Genomic DNA, 11007 nt, shown 5'->3' on the forward strand with positions numbered 1-11007 from the left:
GACATGAGAAAATATTCTAAAATTTAGAACACTGACTGGTCTGAAACAAATATCTTAAATTTGTTTTCATTTCTGGCGATATCATAAACAACGCTGCCTTTTAATAGGCATGCCGTAACTGTGGCCCCCATTCTCTAACTTTCCTTTGGTTTCTTTAATCTCAGGGTCCCTTTGGTGGCATTGTTGGATACCCTCGAATAAAGTGGGGAATCCTTGAGTGCAGCACCTGGATTAGCATTACCTGACTTCAGTAAGCTTATATAAGACTCATGGGCTGGTGCTGGATCCCTGGAGAAGAGGTACTGACCTCTTGCTCATCACCTTTTTGTTCAAACATCCCAGTAAAATAACATGAGAGTTACATTGAGTATAAGGCTGAGGGTCTGGGTATTGATCGCTAGCAAACCACTAGTAATATTCTGCCTATAACCTATAACCTTTCTTTTCAAACATCGTACTTAAACTATCAAGTACTGGTACTCACTATCACTATAACATTCATTATCCACCTTGAATTTAAAAGCTAAATTGGGGTAACTCAACAAGTTAAATGACCAATTCCTCACTGACCACCTAAAACCCAGCTGAACGCTTCCTTGTTCAAGTTAAATTCACTAGGGTCGATGTAATATTTAAACTTCAGTAAATGAAACACTACTGTTAGCATCTCCAACTCGTACATCGGTTACTTATGCTGTAGCTCACTAAGATTCCTAGAGAGACATGCAGTAACTAGCGTTCCTTCCCGGTCTTCCTTGAGTAAATTGCTCCAAGCTCAAAACGTGTGTATATCTATCTGCACCATAAAACGCTTTTTGAAGTCAGGTAATGATAATCCAGGTGCCGTACTCAAAGATTTCATCGGTGCGATGAGCTGCATTCTGAGAATCTTCTCATTCGAATTTCTGACACTTTTCCTCGACATATTCAGCAGATCAGCCTTATGAGAAAGTTCATAAAGAAGTTAGCCGTTGCCACAGACATCACCACTGCCTTAAAACTCTTGGGTGTGGGAGCCGCAAAAATAATAAGTCCAGCCAGTTCTGCAGTTGCTTGTTTCAGGGAAACTAAACATCTGAGAAATTGTGTGCCAGGAAACATAAACTTCACTTTCTCTGAGTTCACTGCCAATTCTGTCTCCACCTATCACCTCAAAACATCTCAGATCCTGTAAGTGTGTTTACATATTACGCCTGTAAATAACGAAATCTTCAAGGTAATGATGTACAAACTGAACCCCTAAGTTATAATGGGACTACTGCCTCATTAGGAAGTACATTGGTTGTGTTCGAATAAATTCCAATCGGTTGTAAACGCCGTCAGCTTTCTGAAATTCTCTTCTAATGGAATTTGATTACAGGCTCTATCTAAGTCAAATGTCATAAAAAGGTGGGTGCCACTAAGCCAACCAAAATGGGAGCGCAGGCCTGGGAGCACGATTTAATGTAAATCAATCTTTTTGTTTAGTGCGCAGAGATTGACCGTAGGACAAGGACCTCCATTTGATTTTCGAATTGAGAAAATGGGACAGGCTGAGATAGGAAAAGGAATGACTCCTTGGCCTAACAGTTTTCCCCACAACGGAATCAAGCGCCTTCATGCGAATGGGTGAAATGCGATAAGAAGGTCTGTGCATAGGTACGTTATCGTTCACTTCTAGAAGAAAGTTCACCTCTGCTTTGTAGTTAACGCATTCGGGAACACGTGACAAAAGACCGAGCGGTGTGGCACCGTGCTTAGCACACTGGACACGCATTCGGGAGGACGACGGTTCAATCCCGCGTCCGGCCATCCTGATGTGGTTTTCCGTCATTTACCTAAATCGCTCCAGGCAAATGCCGGGATGCTTCCTTTGAAAGGGCGCGGCCGACTTCCTTCCCCGTCCTTCCCTAATCCGATGAGACCGATGACCTCGCCGTCTGGTCTACTCCCTCAAAACAACCCAACCCAGTATCCTACATCCTACATCCTATGTGACAAAGTTCCTTAATATTTCGATTGCATCAAGTTTCTTCACATTGTCAACTAGGATACATTCTATCTGTTGTAACTGTTTTATTTACGTTATGAAGTGAAAATCCTTGAAGTCAAGACAAGGTATGAAATCTTAATGTATGAAACCATAAGAATGTTCGATCTGAAAGTGGCTAGATTGTTAGCCAAAACTGATGTGAAGGTGACTAGATTGTTAGACAGAACTAGTAAACAGTCCAAATAAAGAAGATTTCATATGCGATTTTCACTTCATGGCTTCTCAATACCTAACATAAATAAATTTCATAAGTTCCATCGATACTTTGGAATCAAATGCTGCGTGTCTACTTCCGAGGGTTTTGGGTTCTCTTATAAATTACCACTATATTGCACTCCCTTATGCTATTTCTCAGTGTTACAGGTTTGTCTACTTTCCTTGTGGTTCCAAAAAACGAAAACTGTTGTGAAGTCAGAGTCATCGAAACTGAAGAAATAAACATGAGAGATGTATTTGTCATTAACCAAAGAGTTAATTAATAGAATGGGAGAAGAAATAGAGACACATGTAAATATATTGCGAAAGATATCTCCTAGGAAGAGTTGAGATGGTGACTGCATTGTAAGATATGGCTGGAGTGAGGGCTGGACTGGGTTTGTTCAGTTCTATACCCAGTTTCAAAGCTAATTTATTAAACATAAAATCTCCTTGACAACAGACAATAGCAATAAAGAGAACGCAATTGTACCATAACACAGTTCTAGAGAGCAGGTCTTAAGAATTAAATGTTGTTCACAGCGAAACGTAATTCAACGAATCAGAATTAAAATCTACTTCGTGTGAGGAAAGGTAATGAGGAAACAATAGCGATTAAAATCTATTACTGTTGCCTGTAGAGAGGAAAAGACAATAAATATAGCTTCTGCAGTTATACATAGAACACTAAGAAAACTCTCAGACTTAATTACGATCACCCAAACAACATGTAGTGAATCACTGGTCTGCAGATATTCACATCACAACTAGTCACAACCACAAGCTACTCTACTATCAACTGTCTACAGAGCCACCAATGTGTTTGTCCCAGTACAATTTTCTGTACAATAAAACGTATAAATTCGCCACTCTCGAAGAGAAAAACATCAAGGTAACTTACTTTGTACAAATAGCGTACATCAAATCACTCGCATTCACAGTGTAATAAAAACAAGTTCACTGTCTTTACAACAAAATATACAAATCAATCACTCTCATTGTGAGCAATTAAGAACTTGGTAGTCGCTGTTAGAGAACACATTCGCGCACCCAGAGTGCCATCACACAGCAATAGTCTTTCCGCTGTGCTTCCATTAACTTTAGGAGCTCACTCGCAGCCAGCCGAAGCCGCTAGGATAGCTCTATCACAGTGCTCACTGATACCTCATTAGAGAACTCTTTGCAAAGCCAGGTTGCGTCCAGTACATCAATACCACCCATGACTGGAAAAGCACACAGAAAGGCCGGGAATAATGTACCTATCTTCTGATGCTCATAGGCTGTGGCCCGTCGCCGGCATGAAGCAAAACCACACTCTCCTACTGAATAAAACTTAGAATTATCGTTTAGTAGGGTCCCAACTGGGCTGTGCGGGCATGTGCTCAATTTAACAACTAATGCATTAAGCACGGAAACCTGTTAACAACAGACAATAAGATGAAGCAGACCTTGGTTTGGAGTCCAGTACAGCTCAAAAAAGCAAGCCTCAAGAGAATGAGAGTTAAAATACTTTGCACAATAAAACAGAAGTCATTCAAACGAAGAACATATTAGCATATAAGGAAAAATTATACAGGATGATCAAAACAGGGTGAAAAGCTTGTAAAGGTGAAAAAGGGGAGAAGCAATTATTAAGCAAAAATTCGTTTGCTCCGTTTCTGACATTATCAGCACTGGAGTTATCCAATCTGGCCGTTGCATGTGCAAATTCATGCCGTCCACTAGGTAAAATTAGTGTCCAACGGTTTTAATAGCGTAGATAGCAGCGCACAAGACTGCCCGCTCTTTGTCACGGGTTCGGTGCGTCCACCGTTCCATGTGCAAATCTTGTACCACTCTCTTGTTCGATATTAGCAACCCAAACGGAGACCACGTTTGGTGTCAATGTCTCTTAATTTCCTCGCGCAACGGCCCAGTTGGCTGACTACAATGCTAAGTAACTCTGAGACGGCACAACTTATCGAATTTTATGTTAACACTTGTTTTCCAGCACAGCTTACCCTGCAACACCCTCACAAGCTATTGGGATTGTTGTTTTATACATATGACAACATGTAATGCAAGCTGCAGAGAATGCTTCGTAAATGAAAACTAGCGAAATGTAAATGACACTAAAACAAGTAAACTTTTATTTGGGTGCATAGACAGACTACATCTCCAAGAACATGACAGTTACAATAATTTGAAAGACACTAGCTCACGAAAAAAAGAAAAAAAAAACCATGAAAATGAAAACATTTAGTGCTCATTCAAGGCACGTGTTACCATAGTTTCACTTCAGCAACTGTCATCTCTTAGAGACCAACAGCTGTCTGTGTTTCAATTGATACAATGACTTGTGCTCCTTGTTTGTTGCAAGATTTTGACCACTAGTTTCGCTGGTGAAGCGTCTAACAGGTTGCTGCAGGCCATTTCAGCGTATTACGTCTGACACCGTTTCGTGAGAAAACTCCCATCACTCCTAATTTTGTTTCATTTTCCGGGACAGCTGAACAAATTGCCTTTTTGACGGAGATTCAGATTGGGGCAGTTAGGGAAATAATTCCTCTACTTTGTATCGCTAAGAAGAAGCCTACGTAGCAGTAATTAGAACTGTGTAATTAGTGCTTTTTAGATGCGGTAATGACGAGGAACGCGGTGCTGCGGCCGTAAGAAACGGCGAGTGGTGTGGCTCGTTCGTGCACTTATTGCGGCTAATAGTCTGTGATTATTCTACGTCTCTCCAGCAGAGGGGCTTAGATGGGCATTAATCAGATAGCGCACCATTGCTTAAATGAGAACATTAACGGTTGTGGAGGCGCATTTATCATCTATTAAAATTCTTTCATCCACGGCGACTAATTAATTCCACTTGGGGAACTATGGAGAAGAAGACTGTCTGTCGCTTCCCGAAAATCTCACCATAATGAAAAGCTATTAATTCAGATTTCATTATTTCGTCGTTACGCAGCTCACAGATGGAGCAACCAGCCGCTTAATTACTTGACAAATTCCGCTCACTGTTAATGTGGGAGCCGCGTCATTACTTTCTCGGAATGTTGCGTCTCCGTTACATTTAACCTTGATCACGATAAGGAGCTGCCATGGTGATGTGTAAGATCACGGCCTGTGGAGCTGTGCTCAGAGCGACCTACGTCCAAATTTAGGTAGACAATACTGCGATACAGAATTGCATCAATCAGTTTATTATGAAACTAGCTGAATACCCGGCTTTATCCAGGTATGCATTTATTCCGTCTTATATTACACTGTCTCCTTCTTCCCCCTCTGTCTGTCCATCCCCTCCTTCACCTCTGTCTTTCCATCTCCTACTTCACCCCCTCTCTGTCTTACTTTCAAGTATTTTACAAGTATGTTTCTAATGACAGCGGAAGCCAAGAAGAAAGGAGTAGTTTTCGTCGGTCTTTACATTAAGAAACAAACGAAAGACGAGCAAAATGAAAAATATCGAAATATCAGCTTGGAATTCCTTAAGTTAGTGTCAACAAGATTTTCCGCAACTACAAAGACAATAATTACAAAACTTAAATGAAATTTATAGTGCTGCAGTGACCCTGAAGCTTATTTTAGCACATGTTTTCGATTGAGATTCCTTCCAGTGCATGTGCTAAATATGAATTTTTTGAATCCTGATCATTACTTTGTGAAAAAACCTTACGTGACAGAGACAAACCCTTGCCATTTCCAAACCTAGCATATCAAGTAAATATATAAATAAATTAGGACCACCTAAAACATATTTTCAAAATTTAAATTTTACTTGTGTAGACCTGCGTCGTCAATTGTTTTTGCCCGTACAACAAATAACCTCAGTTAATAAAGGCAAAGTACGAATTGCTGATATCAAACCGTACCATTTCAATCCTGCTTGTGTCGACTATCTCATTCACCTTGTGTCCTGTTTCACCTGAATATAATGGCTAACAGTACACTTGTCTATTTCTAGTGACTGTGTTATTTTGTTTATTTATTTCACACGGGAAGATTAAGGCAAAAGACAGGTGGGACAACAAATTAGAAAAATTACTGTGGTATTACCCACTTCAGAGAGATCAAATGCTGGAATACAGTATACCAGACACCACAAATGTCGAGTAAAAGACAGTGTGGAGCATTCACACTGCCATCCCTGGAGACAACACAATGGACGAGAATCAAAAGAACCTAAAGATCACAGTTTGTTCCTGAAAACCATTGGCACCCAAGACATATCAACCAGCCAACTACAAAAACAGCTTTACCAGGACCTGCACAAATCACCCACAGTTACTTGGGCAATTAGTGTTCAACTACCAAATGCCGTATCCTTATCTCACCTTTGTGCTTATTGTTATGATAATGAAACTAATGTATATGATTATATAAACTGTCCATAAAGTCATACTGTCATTCCAAATAATCGTAACTTATAAACTACAGAGATAATCGGAGTTTGCTGTCAATATGTTAGCAGCTCTCAGAGGTTTTTTCCCCACTGTCTTGTGTGCGAATTTCACTTAGAGTACATCATAATACAAATACACCAGGAAAAGGCGCAATGTGTCGTCTGTTATGTACACTCCTGGAAATTGAAATGAGAACACCGTGAATTCATTGTCCCAGGAAGGGGAAACTTTATTGACACATTCCTGGGGTCAGATACATCACATGATCACACTGACAAAACCACAGGCACATAGACACAGGCAACAGAGCATGCACAATGTCGGCACTAGTACAGTGTATATCCACCTTTCGCAGCAATGCAGGCTGCTATTCTCCCATGGAGACGATCGTAGAGATGCTGGATGTAGTCCTGTGGAACGGCTTGCCATGCCATTTCCACCTGGCGCCTCAGTTGGACCAGCGTTCGTGCTGGACGTGCAGACCGCGTGAGACGACGCTTCATCCAGTCCCAAACATGCTCAATGGGGGACAGATCCGGAGATCTTGCTGGCGAGGGTAGTTGACTTACACCTTCTAGAGCACGTTGGGTGACACGGGATGCATGCGGACGTGCATTGTCCTGTTGGAACAGCAAGTTCCCTTGCCGGTCTAGGAATGGTAGAACGATGTGTTCGATGACGGTTTGGATGTACCGTGCACTATTCAGTGTCCCCTCGACGATCACCAGTGGTGTACGGCCAGTGTAGGAGATCGCTCCCCACACCATAATGCCGGGTGTTGGCCCTGTGTGCCTCGGTCGTATGCAGTCCTGATTGTGGCGCTCACCTGCACGGCGCCAAACACGCATACGACCATCATTGGCACCAAGGCAGAAGCGACTCTCATCGCTGAAGACGACACGTCTCCATTCGTCCCTCCACTCACGCCTGTCGCGACACCACTGGAGGCGGGCTGCACAATGTTGGGGCGTGAGCGGAAGACGGCCTAATGGTGTGCGGGACCGTAGCCCAGGTTCATGGAGACGGTTGCGAATGGTCCTCGCCTATACCCCAGGAGCAACAGTGTCCCTAATTTGCTGGGAAGTGGCGGTGCGGTCCCCTACGGCACTGCGTAGGATCCTACGGTCTTGGCGTGCATCCGTGCGTCGCTGCGGTCCGGTCCCAGGTCGACGGGCACGTGCACCTTCCGCCGACCACTGGCGACAACATCGATGTACTGTGGAGACCTCACGCCCCACGTGTTGAGCAATTCGGCGGTACGTCCACCCGGCCTCCCGCATGCCCACTATACGCCCTCGCTCAAAGTCCGTCAACTGCACATACGGTTCACGTCCACGCTGTCGCGGCATGCTACCAGTGTTAAAGACTGCGATGGAGCTCCGTATGCCACGGAAAACTGGCTGACACTGACGGCGGCGGTGCACAAATGCTGCGCAGCTAGCGCCATTCGACGGCCAACAACGCGGTTCCTGGTGTGTCCGCTGTGCCGTGCGTGTGATCATTGCTTGTACAGCCCTCTCGCAGTGTCCGGAGCAAGTATGGTGGGTCTGACACACCGGTGTCAATGTGTTCTTTTTTCCATTTCCAGGAGTGTATAATCCAGATCTTGACAAATAATCAGCGCCAGTATGGGCGGTTAGGACTGGCAAACACAAGCATAATGTGATGGTTCAAACACTTTAAAGAGATCGGCAATGGCTTTACTAGACGTGGATGTTACCCTGTGTCTCCAGCAAGGCTGGCAGGGAGCAACTTACATAACGACGCAGCCGTCGCAGGAGTCAATACGTTGTGTATCGCGCGAATTGCAGAAAGCGAGATCAACTGTCCGTAGAGTGTTACATAAGCGACTACGCCTTATTTGAGCAGCATGTACAAATGATTTAAGTACTGCAGCCAAACGACCAGCCTCTGTGGTATGCATTCCCCTGATCGATGCTGGCTTCGGTAAATGCAGATACTGACTACCTGAAGAGCGGCTGTGTCGTATGAAGCTATATTTCACATTTTCGAACATGTGCAACGTCACAACATTAGGATTTGGAGCTCTCAAAATGCATGCAACATACGTAAAAACGTCTATGATAGCCTGAAGACTGATGTGATACACATATGTTTGTAAGCTCTTTGTATGTATCAAAACATGTGGCGCGTGGTAGAAATCCGCTCAGTGACAACTCTTAAGTGTTCAGTGAGAACAATTTACGTGTGAAACAATAAGAATGCAGTGGGAATGCATTTACGTCTGTTGGACGAATTTTATGAAAACAAACACTCCAAACCGACGTTTCACGTAAGCCACATGCAACGAAAATCTGTAACGCAACCATCTGTGTGTGGCGTGTTTATAATGATGTATTATTTATATTTTAGGACAATTAATCTGTAAAAAAACACACCATATGTCTTAAAGACAGCATGTAAACCGTCTGAGGATGAATCACAACTATTCGAAACCGGTAACGGTACCCTTTGAATAAAGGAACTGAAAGTAAATTTGTAGCTGGTTGCTGTCCTAACACCATCAACATTTGTCTTCAAACAACATCCACAGTCTCCATCATGTAATCATATAATAAAATTGCATTAAGCTTACCTCGCCAGGTAATGAGAAATATACATGTTTTGAAGAAACATAAAATTAACCTAATGTAAACGTCTCTTAACATTAAATTCAACAAAGAGCGTATGTGACTTAAAATAGTTCCGAAATATGTCAAAGTCAAAATTAACTGCAAATCTAAAGCTGCCAGATTCGCTAAGCAAAACTGTGAAAATAAATGGCTAAATACAGAGATTAAAATGCAATACAAGGAAAAAGAACACTTAATCAATGTCTTGTGCAACTTGCATCTGCAGCTAGGACACAGCCTCTCACCTTTACGATTCTCACACATCCTACAACACATAGACGATAAAGCAGATAAAGAACAAAAGATTATCTTATCCAAACACAAAAAGAAAATTGATGCCTTAAAATCTATGAACAATTCAGAGTTTGATCAAAACAAACAGCTAAGCCAACACCTATTTTTTGATAAAGTTATTAATACAACTGACATCCAATTTAGCAGCAGTGAACTTACTTTATTAAATAAAGGTGTGAAACATAATATTGGAACAAATCTCAATAATTACAGCATTAAAAATCTCATAGCCTGCACAGAACTTGCTTGTGACACAGCAAAATTAGACACATGTTGCATACAAGACAAATAAACTGATAATTAAACAACTTCAAACAAATAATACCCTCAAAATCACTGAACTTAAAGATTTGAAAAATATTACCAGCAGACTATCAGAAATTGAAGCACTTACAGCAAAAGCTGACAAAGGAAACTCTTTAATCGTGAAGCATGAAAGAGAATATGTAGAGAAAACCTTGCAATTCTTCCATAGCAACAATATTACTGAAATAAAGACAGATCCTACAGTAAAATTCCAAACTAAACTCCGAAAGCTACTACAAGAGTGTAAATTTTTATTGAACAAATATGAAATACGTAACTGCATAACAATGAATCCCTCAGCACCAAAACTACGTACACAGCCAAAGGTTCATAAAGAAAATTGTCCCATTCGCCCGATTGTTAACTCAAGAAACAGCCCTGCATACTTCATAAGCCGTAAATTAAAAGACCTCGTTATAAAATACTATACATTTGAAAATAACTACACCATACATGACACACATGAACTCATAAGCTTAATGAAAGACATCCACATCCCACCAACAGCTAAATCAGCATCACTAGACATAGTCGACCTGTACACAAACATCCCTGTCAAAGAGACTATTAACATTGTATGAAACAATCTGCTTGGATATAAGAAAATTAGTGCTGCAGAGATCTGTGAAATCATAGAAATACTTTCACTTATTCTAGAGCGTAATTACTTTAGCTTCAACAACAAACTGTACCAACAACATGAAGATTTGGCAATGGGAAGTAGCTTAGCTGGGATATTGGCTGACATTTGCATCAGCTATATAAAACAAAAATTCTTCTCAACCAATGAGCACATCTCAAACAAAATAATCTATACAGAAGATATGTTGATGATACAATCTTGCTTTTTGATGGCGTAAGCAATGAAATAGATACATTAGGAGCAGATCTAAGCAAACTGCACAAAAATATTAAATTCACAGTTGAACATGTAACTAATAAAAGCATTAACTTTCTTGACCTGAATATTTGCAATAGTAACAATAAACATAAATTTAGTATACACAGAAAACCTATCATCACAGATGTCAGTATTAGCAACTCATCTTGCCACCCCACCAACAAAAAATGGCATGTTTCAGAACGATGCTACACCAAATTAAAAAAAATACCAATGAGTGACAGACCAACAAAATGAAATCAATATAATTAAAATAGTCTC

The sequence above is a fragment of the Schistocerca serialis genome, chromosome 2 (genome assembly GCF_023864345.2).
Source record: "Schistocerca serialis cubense isolate TAMUIC-IGC-003099 chromosome 2, iqSchSeri2.2, whole genome shotgun sequence".
NCBI lineage: Eukaryota > Metazoa > Arthropoda > Insecta > Orthoptera > Acrididae > Schistocerca > Schistocerca serialis.